Source organism: Chiroxiphia lanceolata, chromosome 16 (assembly GCF_009829145.1).
Source record: "Chiroxiphia lanceolata isolate bChiLan1 chromosome 16, bChiLan1.pri, whole genome shotgun sequence".
In the NCBI taxonomy this organism is placed as follows: Eukaryota; Metazoa; Chordata; class Aves; order Passeriformes; family Pipridae; genus Chiroxiphia; species Chiroxiphia lanceolata.
Genome location: NC_045652.1, coordinates 5,951,791 through 5,976,643, shown reverse-complemented (window position 1 = coordinate 5,976,643; position 24,853 = coordinate 5,951,791). Strand labels below are relative to the sequence as shown.

Here is a 24,853-nt window from a genome sequence, read left to right as displayed (position 1 = left end):
AAGTAACAGAACAATGGCTTGGGATGCATTTTTGAAGCTGATCATGAACTGATTTTTGTACTGTCCTCTGAATGGTTCTGTGTAACCACACTGAACCCTCTCCAGTGATGTAAGTGTGAAACAGCAGATGTCAAAGTAGTCTTGTAATGTTTTGAAGCAGAGTACGGTGCTGGCTCAAGACATTTGGATATAAACATCCAAATTTAAGAAATTTTTGTTAATCACAAAAGGTTCCTTAGTAATTGGGGAAGCTGATATGTAGATTGAACAATCAAAGAAAAAGTCAGCTTCCAAAGGGCTCTGGATGTCCAGTCCTCTGACTCTGGAGATCAGGTGGTTTGCAGCCTTACATGGCTTTACTGTTCTATCAGGTTCTCTTCCATTTTCTCCATCTAGATGGTTACCAAGACTGTGCACTCCTTTAAAGATGTGATTCCCTGCAGTCTATCTGTAGCTCTGCCTGCAGTGATCTCAGTGTTGTGACATCTTTTCCTTTTTGCATAAACTAAAACATCAAAGCTAAATTATTCTCTGAGGGTTTGGCAGGAGAAGCAGGTTAAACTGCTCTAAGCATCCAGCTGTTACAAAGCCAGACATTGGGCAAAGGAGATTGATTTTGTGAAACTCATAATATCAACTATTTATTCCACTGCAAAATGGTCTATTTAAGACTATAACCACAATTGCTCTATTTATGCACAGTTAATGAAGGTAATAATTCAATTTAATATCTTCAAATGTGTATGAATAAAGGTAGATTTTATGCCTTGTGCAGTCAGCAAACATTTGTACCTGCATGACAGTAAATCAGAAGCATCACACTGTTTCTTTCTTTTTCTGGCAAGTTATGAAGAAACAGATCAAGTGTTGGCAGCTAGCACAGCCTTTTAGGTCTAGGTAGCTGGTAATATTCTGCCTAGTTTCTTCAGCTCTTGCCAGGGAAAAGAAGGAAGAGTTGGAACTGTATTTGATTTGTGCTGTTTTGATGTAAGTTCTCTGGTTTCTGCTGTGGGAGCAGAATCTCCTCGTTGCTGTACGTGCTGCAGCCTGGTGGCAGCTGTGGCCTCAAGGATGTAGAAATCTGAGATTTTAGTGTTTGGTCCTTCCCAAGTGATGCCTAATGGTGCTGAGAAAAAAAAACCTCTGGAGCAGTTAATTGAGGATGAGATAAGGGTTTAATTTGTGCCTAAGTATAGATGTTACAGGACGCGCAGGCCGTGTTCAGGTGTTACAATTTTTAATAATGTCTGTCCAATCCAAGTTTTGCCCATCCTGTAGCTTTTGCCCTGGTCCACCCCCTGGCCCACCCCCTGGGAATTGGGTCTGGGGGCTTTTCTTCATCATCTTCACCTTCTTCAGAGCACAAAGGGTACACGGTCACCCAGTTTCTGACCGAGTTCTGTGGTTCAGGCCAAGATATGAGTGTTCGCTAAACAGCATAGGCCTTGCCTTGACAAAAGACTAAACATTTTCTACTGGAATTCAGGGGTAGGATTGATATGGGGTACACAGAATGGGGTAAGAGGGTTGAGGAATGTATAAACTATTGTGCTAAAGGGTGAGGGAATAGGGGCTGCTGCTTTTAAAACCTACTTCTACTACTTAACTACTTATAAAGCTTATAAAATTAGGGAAATCAAAAAACCAGATGGACCTTATGGCATCACAAGTATCATCAACTATTAATCTTCTTGTGAAAATACCAATTATCTAGATGAGCTTAGTCATGGAGCCCCAGAACCTGTTGAATTTCATCACTAGTAAGAGTTAGAGATGAACAAACTGTGAAGTTTGTTCAGGCATTGTCCCACCGTGCCTCCTGCATCTGATTCTTCAGACACAGGGCAGGAGTCCTGCTTAGGGCAGGAGCCCTTAAGTGGCAGGTTCAAAGTCATTTCTCCCTCAACCATATGTTCCTTTAATGGTGACAAGTGGGAGTGAGGAAATCTGCCTCTGCTGCAGTTTTAAAAAATGCTTCAGTTCTGTGTGTTATGGACTCTTACTTCAAAATGTGCTTAGCAAAAAAGAATCAGAAAATCCAAGAAACGGGATGCATGGATGATACACTCTTTGGTATCTCCTTCCTCTTTAAGGCTTCAGGGAATTAGGACAGAATAATAAAAGCTTCAAATGGTTTACATTGATTCCAGAGGAGTTGTTTTGCCTGGCTGGAAAGGGTATAATTTAAAGGTTTGCTTTGTGTTCCTGGCTATTAAGTCAGTAATGCTTATTTTTGCTGCCTTCCAGTCTTTGCATATGCTCAGATATGAGTATCCAGTGTCTTGATTCACCTTTAAATTGAAAGGTAATCTTTCCATCTTAAAATTTACCTTTTAATTGATATTTCAAACATTTTCTTTCTTTGAACAAGAAATTTTTGTTTGTTTTCTGATAACTTCCAATGCATGTCATTGAAACCTGAGTGACCTCCAAGAAGGGTGTAGAAACCCAAAAATAAGGTGTTGTAATCACCAAGTTAGTAATTCTGAACTTTTTTTAGGTTTATTCCAAGTCTTCCCTGCGGTTTAGTCAGTGCAGAGGGTGGGGGAAGAAGGATGAGACTATAAACACAGATGTTAATGACTGATTGGATGGACTGTGAGAGAGGTATCTCAGTATGTGTTTGATACAGATCTGTGGCAGTGGTAGCTGAGCAACTGTTTTCCAAAAGCATGAACTGCTATTAAGGTTCAGAAGCTTGTGATTTCTCTTTGTTGGCAAAATTTCCAAATGTTTAGATAGGTGAGGAGCTGTGCTTTGCTTACAGAACTGCATTTAGTGGCAGCAAATACAGTAAGCTTGAAAACTTAGTGTTCCTGGTGTCTCTTCTCTCTCTTCCTTTTTTTCTTTTTTTTTTTTTTTTTCACTCCCCCACAAACTCCTGTGGTTTTTGTACACGTAAGTGATTATTTTTCTATACAATTTTTATGGTAATCTTGTGAAAGTTGCTTGGCAACTACTAATTCTCATTTATGAGGAGTTTGCATAAAACAATCCTGGGCTTTAAAGTGTTTAAAACAACGTCAGAAGAGAGTTGTGTCCAGAAAGAATCCTACCTTTCATACCTGGAGGCTTACATAAAGGCTCTTCTGTGAGAATTCACTTCAGCACAATATCTGCTGACCAAGATAGTTCCTGCAAAGACTAAGATATGTTTTCAGTGTTTAAAACGATGATTACAATTAAATCAAAGGAGTCAGTGAGACTTCTTGCATAATAAGTGGAAGGCAGGATTTCTACTCTCTTGCTATTCAGCCCTGTGGCACAAGGAAATGATAGGGATTTGGCCAGAACAGCCATGACTCAATCTTTTATTCAGTAGGAGCTTTGCTGACTGCTGGGAAGAGACTATGCCCTGCCTCTGGCTTTATTCCAACCTTCTGCTGAGACATTTCTCCCCGTGAATGGCTCTCGTGCTTACTGTGTTCCCATAGGAGCAAGAAATGCTATTTCCTGCTTGTTTTAATAGTGAAGGATTTAATATGAATTCAATCTTGACATCAAAAGAACATACTTTCAGTTTCCTGGGTGGAGGTAGGAGGTCTTGGTACCTCAGTTGTCTGTCCTTATTTAAATCCATCCCTCCTGGCAAGTGGTTTGACTTTCATCCAAGCTGGCAGTGGTGGACTAACATGTTCCAGTCTTTGGTGATACCTGCATAACATATGAGTGTTGTTTGCCCTCTGTACACACAAAATAATTGTATCAGATTATGGTTTCTGTGATTCTGAACCTTGTGCTTCCATATCTTTTAGCCAACTCTGTCATATTTAAAACTGGTTTGAAAACTCCTTGGGGAAGTCTGAAAACACCTATAATTAGTCACATCAAGCATCTAGCAAGGGTTCAGTAGAAGATAAATAGCAATATGTGCTTTCCCTTGGCACTCACGTGGTCTGTGAAGTTGTGTTTATCAGAGAGTAAAGAAGGGGGAGGATTTCCAAAGCAAAGTCTACAGATCAAGGCTTTGCTCATATCCACATTCCTCTTCTGAAGTTTCTAAGGATATTGAGGCTCCACAGTTGTCATCTGACAATGTTCAGAAGTGTGATCTCCACTAGAAAAGCAGCTGGCTGTGGGATTTGCCTGTGATCTACAGCCTTTATACACTTAATTCCCTGGCTGCTGGGGTGGAATCCATAGGACACACAGGCTTTCACATTACTGTTTTTGTTGGCTCTACTGATGTTGCCCATGTAGATGATGTCAGATTACTGTGATAGTCCTCTCAGAGGAATACTCACAGTTATTAACCACAGAGCGCTTCTGGAAAATACTGTCTGTGTTAGGAATACACGAGTGCCTGGATCCCAAAGGAATTTGGGCTCTGATAACCCTTTGAACTTAATTGGGCACCTACTTAAATGTCTTGAAGACTTTCAGGCTTAAGCCCACAGGATGTTTTACTCCTGCAGTGCGTGTGCCTTTGGGAACAGCATTCAGCTTTCAGAGGATCTTCTCTCCTGTAGGGTGACTTAAACCAAATAATGTTTTGTTCTTGTAAGAGACTTTTTTTTTTCCTCTAAAGGATAAAGAATTTAAAGCCTTTAGCAGTGCTAAGCACAGAGTTAAAGTACCAAAGGAGATAGATAAGGATAGATGGCTTCTTTGACAGTTTTGTTTCCCTGCTGTGCCAAGTGACAGCCAACATCTTATTTTAGAGGGAAGCTTTCCATGCTGAAAATGGTGGCACAGAAATTCTTTCATTTAGCCTCATTCAAATGCAACTGATCATGGTGAGGTTTCATGCTGATGGCAATTTAAAATACTATGCATCCTAAGACAATAGAACTTATTCAAGGGCCATCATAACCAGGTGGGGCCAATGGGTAAAGTTGGATTCAGTTTTAGAAGATCACAGCAAAAAGCACTCTTAATGAAATTAAATTTCTGGTCTCATCTGGCTGTGCATCTGGAAGAACTGCTAAATTCAGCATTTAGTCATGAGAGAGTAAGTTATCCTAATTTTATTTATTGATTGAAGCAATGCTAGGTTAAACTAATATCATATTAAATTCTTGCACTGTTCAACATTGATGTAGCATTTCGCAAAAGCACAAATAAATATGTAGGTGTCTCCTGAAAATCTGAGAGATCAATTTTTAGACTGTTTTACAGACCTTGCCAAATTAATTAGTGCAGTCATGAAAATGTTTGCAGAGGCACTTTTCACTAGGACTATCAGTGAAGGGTTTAGAGCTTTAAAAGGACACTACCTGTTTTCAAAACCTGTGCTCTGTCATTAGCATCTTTTTCCCAAACAATGTGATGTACACAGGGAAAGATTCTGTATGTAAATACTGAATATCTGTTTTGAAGTACACAATTTTGCTGGTGGACAATTTGAAAAGTCCATGGTTGAGTACCCTGATTGAGACCCTATGAGAGAAATTGAGGGTTTATGGAATAGCTTTTCCCACAGGTGAAAACCTCTCCAACTGGGTTTAAATAAAGAAGCATCTGTATATGTTTCCATAATGAAAGTTTGATGCAAACTAATTGGCTTTCTGTGCTTGTTTCCACTTCATTTTTCAAGCTGATGTAAAGAATCTTGAATGTTGAATGGAGAGAGCAGTTTGGTCACAGTTTTGAAGTGACAGATACATTCTAGAAATCGTGCTTTCGCTGTTGGATGTACTTTGCTGAGCGGCAACATTTCCTTATTTACTTGGGTAACACATGGAAAACTGGGGAAAAGTCCTCAAACACAAAATCAACCAGCAAAACCCCTAAAACTTTAGGGATTTTTACTACTTGTATCTTTTTCATTACAATGGAAAGCAGTGGGGAACTGAAGAGGGCAATGACCAAAGAGCAGGTGCCAGCATGAGAACAGAAATGCAAGCTGTTCTTAGCCAGAGGTCCCTTCCATTCTGCCTGCAGTCCTGGTGACTTCTTAAACATTAAACATGAGTTTCTTTTTGCTTGACTTGCCAGCTTGAACTGCTGCTATAATGAATTATTGGACAGCCAAATCGAAGGTGTGATGATGTAGTAACACTGTAGTGAAAACTCAGTGCAAAGCAAAGGTAGTAAATCACACTAAATTGGTTGCATTATTAGTAATAATTTAATAATAAATCATTATCATTGTTTTTATTTAGTTTTAAAGTACTAAATAATATAATATATAAAATATTAATAAATTGCAAGAGTGAACAATAATTAAAATACTATACGTTTTCCTTGGTACATTAGTGGTAAATCTGGCTGATGTTGAATTTGCTGAGAACTTTTTCTTGAATTCAAGTGGGACTTGGAGTTGAAAGCTAGCTACCTCCCCTTTAGTTCCTGGAAAACTGAGAGTCAGGTGTTTCAGTCTGTGATTTAGATCTGCCAACGTTTATTTTTAAATAATAATAATTAAAAAATAATAATTAAAAGACTGGGCAGCAGCTGTTGAGTCCTGGTGTGCTTCACACTCCCTGTAGTACCTGCTTTGCAGTCAGAGCACTGCCTTGTGCAGCTTAGACATGTGCATTCTGAATTTAAATACCTGCTTAATGAGGAGTTGGATGGGAGGGATACAGGGCTTTCTCATCTTTAATTGTGAACCTGTTTTGTCTTGATCTGTTGGACAGTCTGGCTCTCCTGGGAGCCAGTGCATCTGGAATGAATTCTGAGAGGAGAGAGCTCTCTGTGTCTCTGCTGCAAACATGGCACCTCTGGCTGAGCCACTTTGTAATCATTTCATCTAATCAGTGCTGCTTTTCTCATTTAAAAATGAAGGTTTCCTGTTTGCTAAAAAAATCAGCAATTCCACTCAGATATTTTACCTTAGCCCACAAGGAATAGACAACAGCATGTGAAGTTTTTTGGTCAAGCAAAAGCAATTGCCAGAGTTATGTGATGTGGATTCTGGTTCAAGCTAATCCAAAGGTGGATGTGCTTAGCTGGACCTTTCCCTACGCAATGGGCTTCCCCTCAAAATTCAGATGGTTTTAAACTCCAGGCAAAGATTTATTGTAATGAGTAGATGTTTTTAAAAAAGTGTTAAGCTGCAAACATTTGAAAAATTTCAAAGAGAGCAGAAAGAGGAAAGGTTTATATGCTAATTTCCCAGGAATCACTTTTCTAAGATGTGATTACTCTGTCTGCTTTGCTTTCCTTCAACAGGATAATTACAGACAGACGTGTTGGGATAAACTCCTCTATGTTTAGGAATCATTGAAACACTGTAATGCTATGTTTATGGAAAGCCTCTAAATTAGCTGTGAGCGCTCCAGGAATCATCACTGTGGCTCAGCACACGTGGGGTTCAACACCCACAAACAGGCTTTTCTTGCTGAAAATGACATTTTTGTTTGTCTCAAATGAGGATCCATGCACGATGGGTCACTTGGGAGCTATGTCTGTCTTCCACTTCTAATTAAAACAACTCATTTAAAGCAGGAGGAATTTAATTTTCTCTTCATTATTTGCAAAAAGCCCAAAAGTGATTTCTGTCATAGCCTTTTAATGACAGAAGAAAATGCCTTCCGCAAAACATCAAGGTTCTCCATCCAAGAAAGCATTCTTCCAGGGGATTTTTAAAAGAGTCCTTCACAGATCTGGAAATAAAGGACTTTTTAAAAGTCTTATAAAAGAGGTTTGTACCCTTTTTGTCAGAAGGAGATGGATACTTGCTTTTCTTCAGAAAATCAAATATTTTCTACTCCTGGGTATCAAACACCTAAACACTTGGGTACTGCAAGGCCTTAAATTTAGAATGTCAGAATTTTCTAATCTGAGATTTTTCATGTATGGAAAACAGGGCATGCCAGATGTGCATAAATGAAAAGGTGTTTGGTTTTCTTTGTTTGTTTTTCCCATTTATTTATGTCTACCACATTGCAAGTTTCCATATGTGTTGGTAAAACCTGAGAAAAAAAGTCGAGTTACATGTAGTTTAATTCTATAAATGAACCATAACATGCCACTTCCTGGTCAAGCAACCTTAGAATGTGGTTGGGTTATGTTTGGAAGTTGCTGTGAGCACGTACCAGTTCAGGTATAATCCTGCCATTAAATTCCAGTAGTGTCCCCCTCCACCCTCACTGCCTGTGGCACTCTCTGTTTTTTGTATCAATTCTTTTTCCTGAGCCAAGTTTGAATAATTGAGCATCTCTGAGATTGTTAGTGGTGATGAATGTGATGTATCAATGATAAGAAGACTTTGTATTTTGGAGAAACTTGCTCCTCACATGAAAACAACTCTACTGGGATCCCTCATAGACCTAGAAATTAAAGTCATTTAGGTTAAAATGTTATGCAAAAGGCTTGTGTAATTTGTCACAGATAGTAAGGTGGGTATTTGTTTTCATTTTATTAGGAGTGTGGGTTTTACAGCCAGAGATGTTGATCTGCTCTAGAACCATTGGAGATTTTGGATCAGGCCTTTACAGTTTTGAGATTTTGCTTCTGAAAAACTGCTAGAAATATTATTCTGGAAAATGATCAAGTCTCTAATTTCTGACAAGTGCTAAAGGAAAGAACATCCCTGCAATCTCTTTGTAGGCTTGATCTGCATGATGTGTTATGAAATTTGCTACTCCTTTCTGTAGTATCTCATCAGTCTGCCTGTGTGCGAGCGGAGTAAAGCCGAGTTACATTTCTGTGGCTACACAGAGTGTTACTGACGTGAAAGACAGGGATGAAAGCACTGGGGAAGAATTGTAGCCTGAAGAAAACTTCAGCCAGTCCACCTTCATTAACTTTAAGTGGCCTTGGCGAGTCTGAGGTGTAATCCAGAGAGAAACTTGGAAGGCGGGACTGCGGAAAGGGAATTGGGCCACGATTCCTCTTTATATCCCATGTTGGAGAGGGAATATGTACAGAGCTCAGAACATGACGTGGCTTCCGAACAAAACAGGCAACAAAATGCTTTATCCCTGCTTACCTTCAGTACAGATCTTCAAAACTTCTGATTAATATTGCTATTCTAGTGCTTGATTTGGCTGATGGGTAAATTACAGGTAATGTTCTTCTGGTAGTAAGTGAACTAGAAATCACTGTTCCCTCTTCTGGAAAATAACTGAAATAGTTTTGGCATTATAAAACTTGCTTGATTAAAATAGTGTTATACTTCAGCTTTTAATGTCTAAAGTAATAAACATCTTTGGTTCTGTAGTGGTTTCATAGTTTCTTCAAATTACTCCTCAACTCTTAAATCATCATTACGAATGGAGTCAGTATGACAGGAGGAATATGTTGTTGCTGTGCATACATAAACTTATAGGTATTCTGTGGTATGTATGGGGGTTCTGACTGTGCATTTTACATATTATACATGTTATTGTCCATATTTTTTGTATGCAGTAGTTATATTATGTAAAGGAGTCCACAAACAGTCTAAAACACATTCTGAATACATGGCCTTCAAATGTTGTGTGCATTACACACACCTAGGTGTGTGTAATGATGTACCTTGGAAAAGACAAAGTATCCTGCAGGGAACTGACTGCTTAAAATGTAGGACTTGGTTGAGGAACAGATTATTCCAGAGGTTCTTGTAGCTGTAGTGCTTACTTTTAGTCCTATAACTCCAGTCAGCTGGTGTCACTTACTCACAACACTCCAATTAGCTGGATTCTGCTGAGCATTCTGTTATGCAAGGGGAAGTCTGCTAATCATGCCTGATGAACTGTCATGACCTTACCTTTGGAAGGTGCATGCATTTTGTCATCTGTTTGGATGCAAATTACATCTGTTATTCTTTTGGCTTATTCCCTTCATGTAGTTTACCCAGAACGTTCAGTTGATTGCACTGATTAATTGGTTGCATCATTAGTATTTGGTTTTAAATGTCCAGGTTTTCATATTTCTCTGCAAAGACCTATTAAATAAAACCCAACAAAACAACTAAGACACAACTGAAAAAAAAAAAGACAACCTAGAAGGTACTATGGGTCTGTATGGCCACGTGAGAAATACCAAGGGATGAGCAGAGACCTGTGTTGTCTTCTAGTGTAGCAGCATTACTTGGGCTGCCTGTTCAGAATATGGAAAGAGGATGTCACATCTTCATGCTGGGCTGGAAAACCAAAAGAAAAATGAAATAATTATTTTTCATTTCAAATATTTTGTACTAAATAAGAGCACAAAGTAGAATGAAGCAAAACAGTTGATGTGTAATACTGTACCTGCAACTCTTGACCTGCAGGAACTGCATTAAATAAGTGCAAATCTTGATTGAATTTGTGTTCATGTCTGTTTAATATTTCCATATAGTCCCTTAACACTGCAGCTCAGCAATAGAAAATATAAATCCTGAATGTGAGTTTAAATAGGCAGACATGATTCTGAGATAGTCTCCCTCATCTGATTTCTTAGAATTGGAATGTGATGTAATTTTTACTTTGATTTGTAGCCAGTAATTTATAACATTACAAATAGCACTGAAATTCTAATCACTAGTGAATTTTTTCAGTGTCAGTTGAAATCCAACCTAAACTTTAGATATGCAATTAGTTTAACAAATTTCAATAATTGGAGGCTAAGTCTATGATCAGATAATAATTTCAGAAATAAGCTATTTCACTCCAGTCTGCATCCCTTGCTCCAGTCCCTGCAGTGTTCGTCTTACCCCTCTCCTTTGAGGTTACTGCTCTGGCAGCACTGAAATCCCTGCACACCCTTCAGCATCTGCAGAGCAGGGTTGGCCATTTTTAAGAAAAACGAGACACCAGAGCCTGTTTCAGACAACCTGACTGATTTTTTGTACTGAAGCAACCCAGGGGTATTCACATGAATCTGATCCAGCTTTATCACAAGGCTGCCAATGGGAGGAAACAAATTACAGGTGAATAAAAAAGGAGAGATGGGATGCAGTGGGTTATTTATTTTAAACACAGGTGGCTTTAATATTGATTGTCATTCACTGGCCTGAGAGATCTGAGCAAACTCTGCCCAACTATCTGTTCTCATGATTTACAAGATTTCCCAGTGTGTAGATCTTGGAGTGCAGAACTTGTGCCATGGCAAGACTTGTTAATGAGGAGGTGTTAGGGCTGTGTGCTCACCCAAACCTTGATTAGAAGCTAAAATCCTTGTTCTGAAGGTCTTAAAGTTGAATCCCATCCCCTGCCAAGAAAGTAATGGGAGTTCACATAATACAAAGACTAACATAATTTGTATAAAGTTCCACTCAATCCAAATGTCCTACAGTTGGCTGTAAATTGGTAATGGTGAGACTGCAGTGCCTTCCCACAGGATTGTGGTATATTTGTAATGATTTAGACTTGTCATCCACCCATCCCTACCCTCCCTCACAGTTTTTTCCAGTACTCCAGTACACAGAAATTGGTCAACACACACTTCTAAAAAATGTACATTAAGCTCTTGGTGCGTGTGGGACAACAATCTAATCTCTGTGTAGGGACAGGGCTCTGAAACCCAGGTGATGAACGTAGGAGAGATTGACTTTGGTGGGACTAAGGGAATAAATTCAACTGGCTTATGAGTATGTAGCCAAGCCAACTGAATCACATTCGCTAAAGAAACTTTTGCTTCTCATCCAATATCCTGAATCCATGTGGTGAACTCCTGAGGAGTTAAAGTGCACGGGTCCCATCTTTCTAAGTCAGGCAGGAATTCATCCTAAGCACTGCGGTTGCTGCTTGGTGGGTTAGAAGAGGTCTGAGTGAAATAAGTTAAGAAACTGTGGAAATACTTTAATAGTGTTGGAAATTACCTCAAATTCATGGGTAGGAATATGTACTGAGCCGTGGGATGTTCAGTGCACCCTTGTGGGTTTAACAGTTTTCTGAAAGAAACTGAAAAGGTGACAAATCTCTCTCAAATTCCCAGATAGTGGTGGGAATAGCAATCAGGCCCCATTTGTAGCTCTTCTGCTTGTTGGTTGAAAAAACCACAACCATTCTCAGCATTGTCTTCTCAAATTCTTCTGCTCATTGTATACCAATTTACACAAATGAGTTGATGAGAATATCCCTTATGCATCCATTTAATTTCCAAATGCACCAATGTGTGTACAAATATCATTGCTCAGTTGAGTGCTAATTTTGATTTGGTATTCTCATTTTCAAGTAATAATTCGAGTCCTTCCTTATGAACAGACAATTCTTCTCCATATATGCTAATTTCTGCTATAGCACCAAGCATCTTTATATTACTTTAATTATGTTATTTTTATTTATACCTAATTCTGTGCTTTGCGTTCTGTTTTGCTCGTGAATACTCCATAAAATCTTTTCTTTCTTGGGGGTTTAGCTGAGGTAGTAAAAAACCCAATTTTTCATAGAAAAAACAAATGCAGTTTTGTAACTGATCACCGCAAGCTGTTTGATATTTTCATAGTGAGCAAGAAAATGTGACTGTATAATACTAATAAATTTAACTCCTTTATGAGACTAGTTGGGCAAAAAATTACAAGGAAAATGTGCTTCTTAATCTTCTGGAGGGGGATGAAACAGTGTGCAGAAGTCTTTCCATGTACATAATTCTACACATGGTATATAATATAGTATGTAGAACACAGATTTTACAGGTTTGAATTTTTTATCAGACTTTATAGAAGTTACAATTTTTTCACCTTTAATTTCTATTCCACCATCAGATGGTGTATGATCATTTGATACACTGAGATAAATTAAATCAAGCTCTCTCCTGTACTGTAAAGTTATATCCTGTATTATGGGCATCTACAGCAACACATTATCATCCATATGTAGTAGTATAACCACTTTTTAGACCAAATTTATTATCACTTGAAAGAGGAGACCAGAAACTATTTCTGTATGGATGGTTTCAAGACGTTTCATGAGGTGTGGCATTGAGACATGACTTGTGCTAAACTCTTCTACCTATTCCTGGGCATAAGTAAATCTTCCAGGAGGAAAGATTTACAAGGATATACATTATACTGTCTTGCTCTAAGGCTCAGTGCTTATTACAAAGGAAGCCTGTTATATATTGAAAAACTGATAGCTGTTGAAATGTAGCTTTTGTGAAAATGCCTTTTTATGATACAGTCATTGTGCAAATGCATCTGAAATGACAGACATTATTGCTGGCTAAGCTACATTATGAAGACTAATGGATAATTCCTGCTGTAATTTAGTGAGTTAAACTTTTACTGGCCCTCACTAATTTTATTTAAAATCATGTTATTCTTAGCATTTGTTTAGTAACAAGGGTGATTAACTTGAAGAAATGGACTTTTGTAAATGGCATCCCTTAACTGTTTGTGATTTGTGTCCGGTCACCTGTCACATTGCATTACTTCTGGTCTCTGCTTTTCTATATTTTCTGAAAGAGAGGATGAATTCAAGTGACAGGATTTCATGTTTGTGGTTTCAAATGAAGGTGTTTCATTTAAAACTGGGTGAAACTTTCATATTTAATGTTTTTATCAAGAACCAGTGGTTGTCCAAATTTTTACTAATAATATGTATACTAATAATCCACAAATAGCAAAAGAAAGTATTTGCTGCCACCCACGAGGGAGCTAATTTGTTTTGCACTGTTCATCTGTCTCTAATGGTGTCTTTGACATCCTGGATGTTTCTCTGGCTCTGAGTCAGCTCCAGGCAGCAGAACATGGTTGTTTGTTCTGTGCATGTTTTAGAGACACTTTTGTTCCCAGTACCTGGTCCTGACCTGACCTTGACAACAAATTTACTCCCATAGAAGTGAGGCAGCATCAGGATGGAGCTTTTCTCTACAGGAGCATGTTTCTGCTTATTTCTCTGGGGTTTCTAATGAGCTGACAGACTCTTGCTATGTAGCAACAAATGTCTATCCATCGGGAAGAATCCTGGATCTCATGAACTTCCATCCATCCAGGTATCCATCTCCTTAAGAACTTCATGTAGTTGAGCAGTTCAACTTTCTGTAGAATGGAGCATGTCAAGAAACACGCCATAGATTTTACGTCTCACTTTTCTTCTCTCTCCCAGTTTTCAATACATACCGTGCAGGAAGGTTGACTTATTTAGCAGGGATTTGGAAAACCAACACTCTTCTCCTTAAAATGAGCTGTATCTGCCCCTGAACACAGGACAATCCCTGCTTGCCCCACAGGACCATATTGCTTGCACAAAAGGTGGAGATTTGGTTCAGATTAATTATTTATCTTTTTTTAATTGTCTGTTAATGTAACATGAAGTATCATCATGTGGCAAACTTGAAGTCACATTGCTTATATGGAAAGTAGTGACAGAGCTGCCTAGTGAGAGATTTGTGCAGTCAAGTCTTCTGTTCTTCCACATTTCATCCATATTCCAGGAGTTTTGGTGGAATATATTGCAAAGAATGAGGTCACAGCTTTATCTCTTCCTTTTTGGTGATGCACCATATCACAGTAAGCTGTCACAGGTTTGAGGATCAATCCTAAAATACTTAACAAGATGCTTAACCATAGTGAAATAATACACCTGCTGTGAACAGCAAGTATCAGATGGAAATGGCTGGGTTGCTGCTTTCAACTCAATGTTTTTCAGGCTGGATTTTGGACACCAGGAGGTCCGTGGGTTATTTCTAAAGGACCTGCGAAAGGAGAACAATCTTGTACTCTGTAAACTTAGCATTGCTGTTCTAGAGTGTGGCACTGGGGGACACAGGGACAAATCAAGATACACTAGTTTAAGGCAAAGCACATTCCCTTGTGCCTGTTACAGGGAAATCTAAACTGCAAATTTCTTAACAAGCTTTGTCACATAAGGTCTCTGGAATGTAACATCTTTTATGTGTGGAACCAAAAGCACTTAACAACTTGTAAGGACAGGTGTTTTGTTTGTTAGCCACCTTCCACAAAAGGCTTTTTTCTTTTTCAAAGGAACCCAAAGGATTGGCATCTAAATCTGTTGGATGCAACGTTCTGTTAATGAAAATGAGCAAGGACCACCACTTCATATTTGTAGACAATCTACTTCAGTAAACTGAGTATGAAACTCTTTTCTGAGGACACAAAGAGTAGTAAAAATAAAATGGCCAAAATCTTACATTTGTGCAAATGCTCCTTTCTGCATAAATCTACCCACCTTTGGAGGCTACTGAGCAGCATTCTGAGCTTCCACTGAACTTGGATGAGATGGCACAATTTAGTTGAATTATGGATAATTGAAGAAATCTATTACCTGTTGTAATCTATACCAAGATTAGTTAAAAACTTTGTGTATTTCATACCTAGGTTAGAAAAGCTCTGAAGTTTAATTTCATTTTTTCAGAGGAATCTATGAAAATCATTGATCTGTGTGGTGTTGTACTTACGTAGGTAAACACTATTTGCATTGTGTTGTCAAATGCAGCTAATAAAAATGTCAGGCATTAAAAACATCAACCCATGAATAAGTTTCTTTAATAAAAACACTTATTTGTGTTCAGAACAAGGATTATCATGTCTCTTCAAACTATAAAGGTTAAGGAAGATATCTTCAATTCTCTTCACTGAACGTTGTACTGAACATTGTACAAACATGGAGTTTTTTATAGCTGGAAATGAGATACTCAATTTGCTATAGCACTGCAGTATTTACTGTATCTGGTGTGACTGTCAAATCTGTAATAATTTCTAGAAAGAATTACTGTGCATTGTAAGGAGATGAACAGCATTTTGAACATTTCCTTTCTTGATGTTTTATCTCTGATATTTACTGTAAATCAGAACCATGCTTAAAGATATTTTGCCTCTGCGTAACTAAGGAAAAGTAGCTTAAGCTGAGCTGTTTCACAAGAAGAAATAGTTTTACTGCCCATGCAAAATCTCAGTAATTTGAATATATGTTGTTAAAGCTTTTCTGCCTGGAATATTATTTGCTCATGGGAATAATGCTTGGCAAATCTCTTGATGTGTGATATTTTTGCAACTAAATAAGTCGATGCATCCTTAAAGAGATTGCCACAAAGAAAATGCAGATTTAAGTCAAACGTATGGAACAGTGTGGGTAGAGTAAGAATAAGTAGGTGCCTCAGAGTTTTTTTGTCTGCACTTTTCTGCTATATTACCTTACCATCCATCCATCACCAAAATGCAATGCTGATGTCCTTATCTGGATGGGGAAAATTTCTGTGTCTGCCTATATCTAAATTCCACATTCTTCCTGTGTTCCTTCTGCTGTGGATGCAGGAGCTCTGAGCACTGGAGTCTCTGTAGCTACTTTAACACAAATGTGGTTTCTCAAAAGCTGTGCAGTGAGTACCAGTGAAGTATCATTCACTGTTTGTGTATTTTGCACCACCTTCTTATCAGTAGGATTAATTCTAAGATTAATCAGTCTTAGATATCACTTTTGATATGTAGGGTGATATGTAAGTACTGATGTAGATCACATATCAGAAACTGATGTAGATCATGTACATCACTGATGTAGATCACATGTCAGAAATTTTGTAACTGAATTTGCTTCTGACCTGCTGCTATTAAATGTACAATGAAAAAAGATATTTGTTGATGGGCTGTTCCCTCACTTTGAGAAAGCATGTTATTTTTGTTAGCATAGCAGAAGAACAGCTGTAGCTTTGCCCAGAGGCCAAAGATGGTGCCTAAAGAGGAGAATATAAAGGATAAGCATAAATGGAATTTCCCTTGAGTTGGCCTCTTCTTCAGATCCACTGATTGTACCTAAGAGCAGAGGAGCACAGTGAACACATTGAAACACTTCTAGGAGAACTTGAAAGCATGTTTGCTTTGGGCAAGTTATATGAGGGTTTTGTGATTCTGCCTTCCCAAAGCAGGTGAGTCAGGTTTGCAGCTCTTCTTGTTTAGCATCCAAACTACCTGAGGAACCAAAATGCATGTCTTCCTGAAAAGGTCAAGAATCTTGAATCTCTCATCTTATCATCAGCTTCCTCTGATACTTAAATATATCCCATAAATGTCTGTTGCCATGGAAAGCTGCTCTGAATGGCTCCTTGAACTCTGTTCAGCCTCCCTCTTAAAAAATTCCCTTCCTATCTGTCTGTTTGTCCTCCCCAGGTAGACTCTTGCTGTTGGAATTCTCCCTTCTGTCCAGTGCCACTGGAGCAGGTACACAGAGGTGCCAGTCCAAGAGTTCTGGCTCATAAAGAAAAAGCACATAGTTACAAGAACACAGTAGAAAACTAAATTTGCTTTATATTTCTTTTATTTGCTTAATGTTTTATACTCACCATTTGGTGAAAGGGGGTGGAGGAGGAGGTTGTTTGTTACCTTCATTTTTACTTGTTAAGTGGAGATGTATGGAAATGACTTAGTTAATGGTTTTCTGGCTTCTCATCCTCAACACAAATGAGAAGTGTTTTAGCATCCAATTGAGGCCAAATGTTTTCAGATAAGGAGATGAAGTCTTAAGGCATTTTTAGTAGTATTCAATTATGCTTATCTTTCTGTATAGTGTATGGCATTTATGCACACATGCAATACAAACTATAAGTAAACAGCCTGTTTGGCTTGGTTCAGCTGCTATTAAATCATAGATTGTTACTGATTTTGGATTTAATGCTGAATCCTTGGCCATAGCATATTAAAATGTTATTGTGGGTAAGTATGATTCTGTTTACAGGATTAGCAAGATTGGATGGTGTTGGTTTTAAAGGTCCTAATGGCAAAAGCTGTATGAAAATCCTTCCATGGATTTTGTTGTGTGAGCTGTAAGTGGTTTGTTATTGCAGGATTTTCTTGTGCAATACTTGTACAAGATAAGATGGAAGATTTGAACAGAGAATCACACTTATCCTCAACTACTCTAAATCCTTGCTCTAAGCAAATTTTCCTATAGGTTGGAGTATACAATATAGATCAAAATGATGCTGTGACTTCATCCTATAATTAAATTAAACGCTTGGTGTGCTAGATACCAAATAGCTGGAATGAAAATTTGTCCCAGGGATGAATTATTGCATAGCATTGATTCTTGAAAATTTCCACAAGCCATTCAAACAACTTACAGTTTTTGATTGCACAGCAATAATAAACACATCAGATTTTACTCAGCTAAAATATTGCTATTAAACTGAAAGAATATTAGCAAACCTATATATTTGAATTTAGCAGATACCCAAAAACATGTCAAATAAATTGGATTCTAGCACATTCTGTAGAGTGAAGTCGATTTGGGTGACTTATTTTGAAAAGAAAACAAGTTAGGCTGGTGCTGTGAAAAGCTGGTAATCAGACAAAATGTGACCATTGCACTTTTTAAAAACTAATGACATAACCATTTGGGGCAGTAAAATATGTAAGACTCAACTATTAGAATGAAATTTTATTTACTAAAAATTTTAAAAATACAGATTAGCAAACTTCACTTTTTTTTTTTTTTTTTTTTTTTTTTTTTGAGTTGCTTGGAAATTTGAGAATCTTCCTTTGTGTCAGAGATCCATCTGCCTTTACCAAAACCTGGCTATCAGGGACTCATTTTGAAACCAGACAGTTTAATCCCATACACAGGGTTGATTTGAGTTAGCATGGCTGGTACAGCAGGATTGTTTTCAAAATTTATAATTAGAACTAGCTGTCTGCTCCAAGAAATAATATAACTCCCTGTAACCTAAATGCTTGGATTTTATATCCGTTGGAGTTCCACAAATTGCCCATGAATCAAGGGAAGCTCATCCCTGATGGCCTTGTGGGAGCAGATGTGGTTCAAATTAAATGAACTAATTGATGTGATAGATAATTCTCTGTAGTCACAGACCTAAAGCTGAGGAAGGTGAGAAGCTCCCCATAGCCCAGCATGTTGTTTTGGTAGGAAAATACACAGAGTGTCTCAATCCTGATATGAACCAAAGGGAACACTGGTAAATAAAGCCCCAGTGGAATACAAGAGAAGTGGGATAGTGGAGATGGATAGTCTACATACCAAGAGTTTTATTTATTTTCCAGAAACCCATGTGGCTCATTTGGCTGGTGTCCTTCATCCTTCCTATGTTTTTGTGGTATTGTATTTCTAGAGGTGAATTATGTGGGTTACAATGAACTGCCTGTATTAGGAGAGGAAACTTATCTAGACTTTTCCTTTCTTCAAATGTCTGTGTCTAACACTGCTGGATTTCCTGAGTCTTGACCTTTCACTGGGCTAATTCACAAGCTCACTGATGCTCTCTGAATGCTTTTTATTTCTGTTACCCAGTGAATAGGTTTTGATGAGTCTAAAAGATGATTTATATTTTTTTTCCTGAAAATACACCTGGGCTTTCCTCTTTTCAGCAAGTGCATTTTGATAGTTTTGCAGTAAAAGGATGGTTTGGGTTTCTTTCTGCCTCATTTTACAGCATCATTTCATTGTTTATTTTTCTCAGCCAAGTAGGTGACCTGTTCAGAACAGGTCATCATCAGTTTTTTCTAAACCTTCTCAGGTTGCCACAAGGAGAACAGGAGCAGTACCCCATTTTTTTCTAATACTGTCACCAAAACTTTGTTGTGGTGTCTCAAATGTGAATTGTTGGCAAATGGACGTTTCCACACAGGAAAAAGCCAGTTACTTTCACCAGTAACTTCACAACAGTTGCCTTCCCTGTCTTTGGAAAGTCATTAATTTTCCTGATTGCTCTCCCATCATTCACAACAACTGCTTGAAGAAGTTTCACTGAAAGGACAGACTCAAGAGCTCTCCATGTGAACTCAGGTGTTCTTTGAGGTGAAAGATGTGCTGCATGGCTAATTTAAAGTCATTTTCCTATGGAAGATGAGATATTCTTGGGCTCTTGAAGAGACTATTTACTTACATCAGTTTAGTGCTGGCTAATTACATGAATAAAGCAGAAGGACACTGCTTGTACAAACCATGAAAAAAATCTAAATTTAAAAAATGGCAAACCATTTATCTCAGTCATGACAAGGGGCAGAAGAGAAATGATACTCAGCTATAATATATGGCATAAAATCTGTCCTCCTTGGTACCTTATCTGTTAGGTCACACACATTTTTCAATATTTATTTTCGTGGTGAAATACTGAGAGGAAATGAAGCTTTCATACAAATCCCATAAAGGAAAAATATTTCAGGATAATAATGATTACACTGATGTACGGAACCACATGACCCAGCAATTCTTAAAGAGTCAGTGATTTATATTCAAGACATATTTGAACATACAAAGCAAATACAATTTTTCTGAAATATTCTTTATTTTCTCTTATATTCCTTGCAGATACCAGTATTCTACTTCATATGTTGGGATTTTTTTTGGCCCTAAAAGCTGCACAGTAGCTGTTACTTGTTCAAATAACTATGGTACAGCCAGCTCCATGCTACCTTTTCATAGAACCACAATTTTTTCCCTTCCTTATTAAAATATTCACGGTGTAAGACATTTCTGTAACTGTGGAGTCTGAAATCTATCTAGAAAAGAGACATCTTATCAATAAATCTTTCATCCCTGCTGAACCTTTCCAGGATTTTATCAAGTCTGATCAGAGGCTTGTTGGTGTCCTTTCAGCCTTCAAAAGCATTTTTCACTCTCCTGTCCTGGTTGAACAGGAGCTTGGACTAGGATAGCACAATTTCCAATGTTTGAACAATCTGTGAAAGAAAAACCAGATGTGTTGAAAACCCAGATGGTGAGTTCCAGCCCAGGGAATGGTTCATGAGCTCTGTGCAAAACTAGTTGTCTTCCATAATTAGGTTGTTTCACTGCAATGGCCTTTTGAGTTGCTTCCATTAGACATGACAACTGTTACTGGTAGAATGTAAAAGATCAAAAACCAGGGGACTCTCTAATGATTGGTAGAAACCCTGTTCTCATTCCTTTGTAGTTGTTTTCTTGCCATTCTGGTACAGATTTAGTGACAGATTTCAGCTCTTGTAGCAGGCCAGTATAAGCCAAGGAGGTAGTATAAAACTAAATGGATATATTAAAGAGAATAAAAAACCTATGAAACCTGTTATCTAGCAAAATTCTTGGGATAAAACCATGACCTGAAAATACAGAAGTCTTTGTAAAAATGAATTCCTGCAGACTCCCTCTGGAAATGGAAAAGAACATGCTTGATTAAGCCAGTGCTAACCTTTTGAAATCATGTTTCTCTGATATTTATTCCTTGAAATAATAAAAGGGGACATGTCAGATGTTGGAGAGCCATAATGTACTCCCTTGCTTGCTACTGCCCTTTTCTAACTTCAGTATTCCTCTCCTAGAGCAAACTTTTACAATAAAAAGTAAGGCTTCGTTTTGTCCTTTTAGTTGACCTTTATACATTGGGTGGCTGTGCATTTGCACCAGTTAAATTAGAGAGGAAGGAAATTTCCATCCTTTTTTCTGCTCTCTCAGAAAGCCCATGCCTTGGGAGGGCTGGCACTGGGGGTCCAGGTGTTGCTGGACAGGGGAACAAGTTGGACACAGTTTTGCCATGTGTGAGGTGACAGGTCAGGTCCTTGGCAGGCAAGTATTTTCTGCTTTTTTTGTTAAAATGAGTAAATTACTTCCACCCTCACATGTTGCTACGCTTTGTACAAGAGCACAAAATCGTGTATAATTTCCCCCAAATTGCTCCCATGGTGATAATGGAGGAGTTTTCTCCCCGGGCACCTCAGTGAGACGTTTGTGTTGGGAATTGTGTTCTGTGCTGTTAATGAATACAGGGGGAATTGAATAACTTAAGGATTCAGAAATGTGCAGGGTGGCTTGGGGGGAAAGGTTTCCCTTTCAGTTCCTCCACTTCAGTGTTTGCATTTGCTGGAAGTTTGGCAAGGATCTGTGCCCTTCCACAAAGGAAGATCCTATGGCTGAAGCCTGGATGTTCCTGACAGAGAAACACAATTCACTTCATGTTTCCCAGGGGATCAACACATCACTTCAAGAAAATCCAGGAAAAATGGTACCATGTTAACACACTACAAGATGCATTTTTTGTTTTAACCTATATCTGAGATCAGTACAAATAATTTTCTTCAGGATATTTTTGATGTGATGCTGAATTATTCAGTTAAATTCATGACTAATCTCTGGCTTTCATTTTCCCCCAGTCTTTATAAAAATGCCAAATAACTACTATAATTCATTAAACAGGAAACAGCTTGCACTGTATATGTAGACCTGGCACCACATGCCTTAAATCTTTATAAGAATGAAATGTGGTGTAAAACAGGAGAAAAATGATTTTTGCTGGATCTCTGCGGAAAATAGAGAGTAAGTAAGAATGAAACAATTAAGATAACTTTGAAGTCCTACTTATATTCCTGTCATAATAATATTGTTGCTAGCTGAATAAAGTCATACTCTGGATTGCTTTTAAAGGTGTTGCATATTGGTTTTTGTTTCCTGTCATAATATTGTCTTACCAGTGAAATAACTGTCCTTGATGAGTCTGCCAAGTGGAAAATTGATTTGGTCTCATGTTACCCCCTGTTTTGTTCTGGTTTAGCATTTAATTTTCATTTAACTAAAGGTATGCTACTTAACAAATATTTCTTACCTTAACTGACCAACTCTTGCAGCTTTTTCCCTAGTAGGCACAAAGTCCTGTCAGGGCTTAGCTCAGCTGTTACAACAGCTGTGAATATACCCCGCTGATCTCAGGGAAAAACCAGAGCCTGGAAACTAAGATGTCATGAAAATAGCTGAGGATGAGGTTTTGAGAGAAATATTCCTGTAATTTGTTGGAACTAGGGAAGTGAAATGTGCAATTCTGACAACAGTGACAGATTTATAGACTCAGTACGCTAATTAAAAAGCAACTTACTCTAATATATTAATCTGTAAAATGACAGCAGCAGAGAGAGCTGCTCTGTTTTGTGCACAAGTGTGAGAACATTGAAGTGCCCTTCTCCTGTAATGCCAGAATTTTATGTTGTGTACAAAAGTCAAGGATAACATTAAGCAAGAAGCAATTGGAGGATTCCATCCTTCTGGTGTGAAGCATATGGGGAGATGTTTTGCCATAAACTGTACGTTCATGTGCAAGACAGAAAGAAACAAAAAGTTTGCATTTGTTCTTTCCTTTCCCTTTTCATTGCTGTTTTTCGTTCACATGTGCTGGGGTAGAATCCAGCTAAGAATTTCAAGCAGAAAAATCAAATAAAGCCTTAATCATTTCCACAACTTCCACGACTAAATTTTTGCTCATATCAGTGTAACGATTTTCATGCTTTGAGATTTATCTGTGGAATTCATCTGTAACATGTTTCTTGCCCTTAATAAGTGGCACCACTTCCTTGCATCCTCCACCAATAATCTCAAGAGCTGGAAACACTGAGGAGAGAAAAAGAACATATTTCTGGTGTGCATTTCAAACACCTCTGATATTACATCTGTATTCCTACTTCAGCAATGATTTAGATGGATGTCTGAATAGATGACAAGATGACAGTTAAATGAAAATAACTGAATAATTTTGGTTTTATACAAACATCACTCTGGTTTGCATTTGAATATAGAAAAGTAGAACTTAGTATTTTGTTACACATATGTAATTTAAGTCTCTATAAAGCAGAGGAATAAAAATGCTTTTTGGGAAGAATGTGGAGCTTAAAAAAACCCTAAATGAACAGTTCTGTAGATGTTTAAGGATACGATAGTTCAATTTGTTACAGTTTTATTTATTTATTTGCTGTTTCTTCACAAAACCTCCTCGTTCCCTACCCCCAGTTTAATGGATATGTCCTTGAATATTCTCCTTATAGGCATTTAAATATCTACTGAAGTTCCTAAGGCTGCAATTTGCTTGTAATCTTCCATCTGTTTCAGATTCATTGTAAACACACACAGTCAGGTCTTCAGCTCCATAAAAGCACCAAATGAAGTCAGTGCAGTTACATGGAATTTCTTCAGATGAGAATCTCGCTTGTGATATTTGTGTCTCCACTTTTCTTGAACCCAAACTTGTTTTCAGAATATAATTACAGCAGTTATTTTTCACCATTCCAATCACAAATTGATCTTAATTGGCTGGTTTAGACTGGCCTTCACATTCAGAATTGCATTAAAAGGATTCTTGAAATATGAGTGTGACCTTTACAAAAATGTTTAGTCGAAACTCCTTTCATAAACTGTTTTTTTCTAACAAAATGTTTACAGAAAGAAAGGATTTATTTTTAGTACTTTTCTTTTGTTGTCAGACTCCTGCAGTGGTGACACAGGGTGTTGTGCACAAGACTGTTGTTCATTGCCAGGGAAGATGTCAAGGACTGCTCTAGGTTAAAAATCTGTATTTACTTGTTAGAAAGGTCACACTTGGAGATGTCCATGTTCACTGTTTTTTGCCCTCAAATACTTCATCTTCAATTGCCTCATTGGAGAAGTTCCTTGTCATGCATGGAGGACCAAGGTGTATGTATTGTTTGAAAGAATTATTCCACTGCATTAGTAGCCATGAACCACATACAGAAATGAGGGAGAGTTAAAGGATAGGGTGTATCCAATCTATTTAATTTACTGTAAATTGTTTTACAGGATATTTCACAAATAGAAACCTGGATTAGATAAGAGCTGGAGAAGATAACTGGAGTGATTGACTTTGCATTACAATATTTTTTATGTTCAATTAGGAAGCTGCAGCAAAGTTGGATTCATGGCATTTTCTCTAGATATCTAATTTACTTTGCAATAGTAAATCGGTAATTAAATTACTAAATGCTGACTCTGAGCAGATTTTCTGTGTGCTGGGTTTCTTTAGCCATAAATGTCCCCAGATAAAAAGCTCGTTTGCTTGTTTTTAAGTATCTAGTGCAGGTCACCAGGAAACAGCTCCTAAAAGCATTCAGAAACCAAATCTTCCTAATTCAATTCTTCTCCAAAATGAGCTTTATAACATTTGTATTTAACCCAAAACCACTTGAAATCTGGCACTGGCATTCAGAATGTCATCTCTGAGGTACCATGGCAGATAATTTCATTCCCACCAGCCGTGTGTATTTTGTACCTTCAATATTAGTCTTCATGGCCTGGCACAAGTTGTAAGACTTTTATTACTGTCAAGCTATATAAAATCCAGGTGT

At 37.9% G+C, this 24,853-nt stretch overlaps 1 protein-coding gene across 3 annotated transcripts in view; it reads left to right on the top strand.

Annotated features, from left to right (window-relative positions):
* Nucleotides 1-24,853, top strand: part of GRIN2A (glutamate ionotropic receptor NMDA type subunit 2A) — a 167,590-nt gene that overhangs the window by 69,381 nt on the left and 73,356 nt on the right. The window lies entirely within an intron of this gene.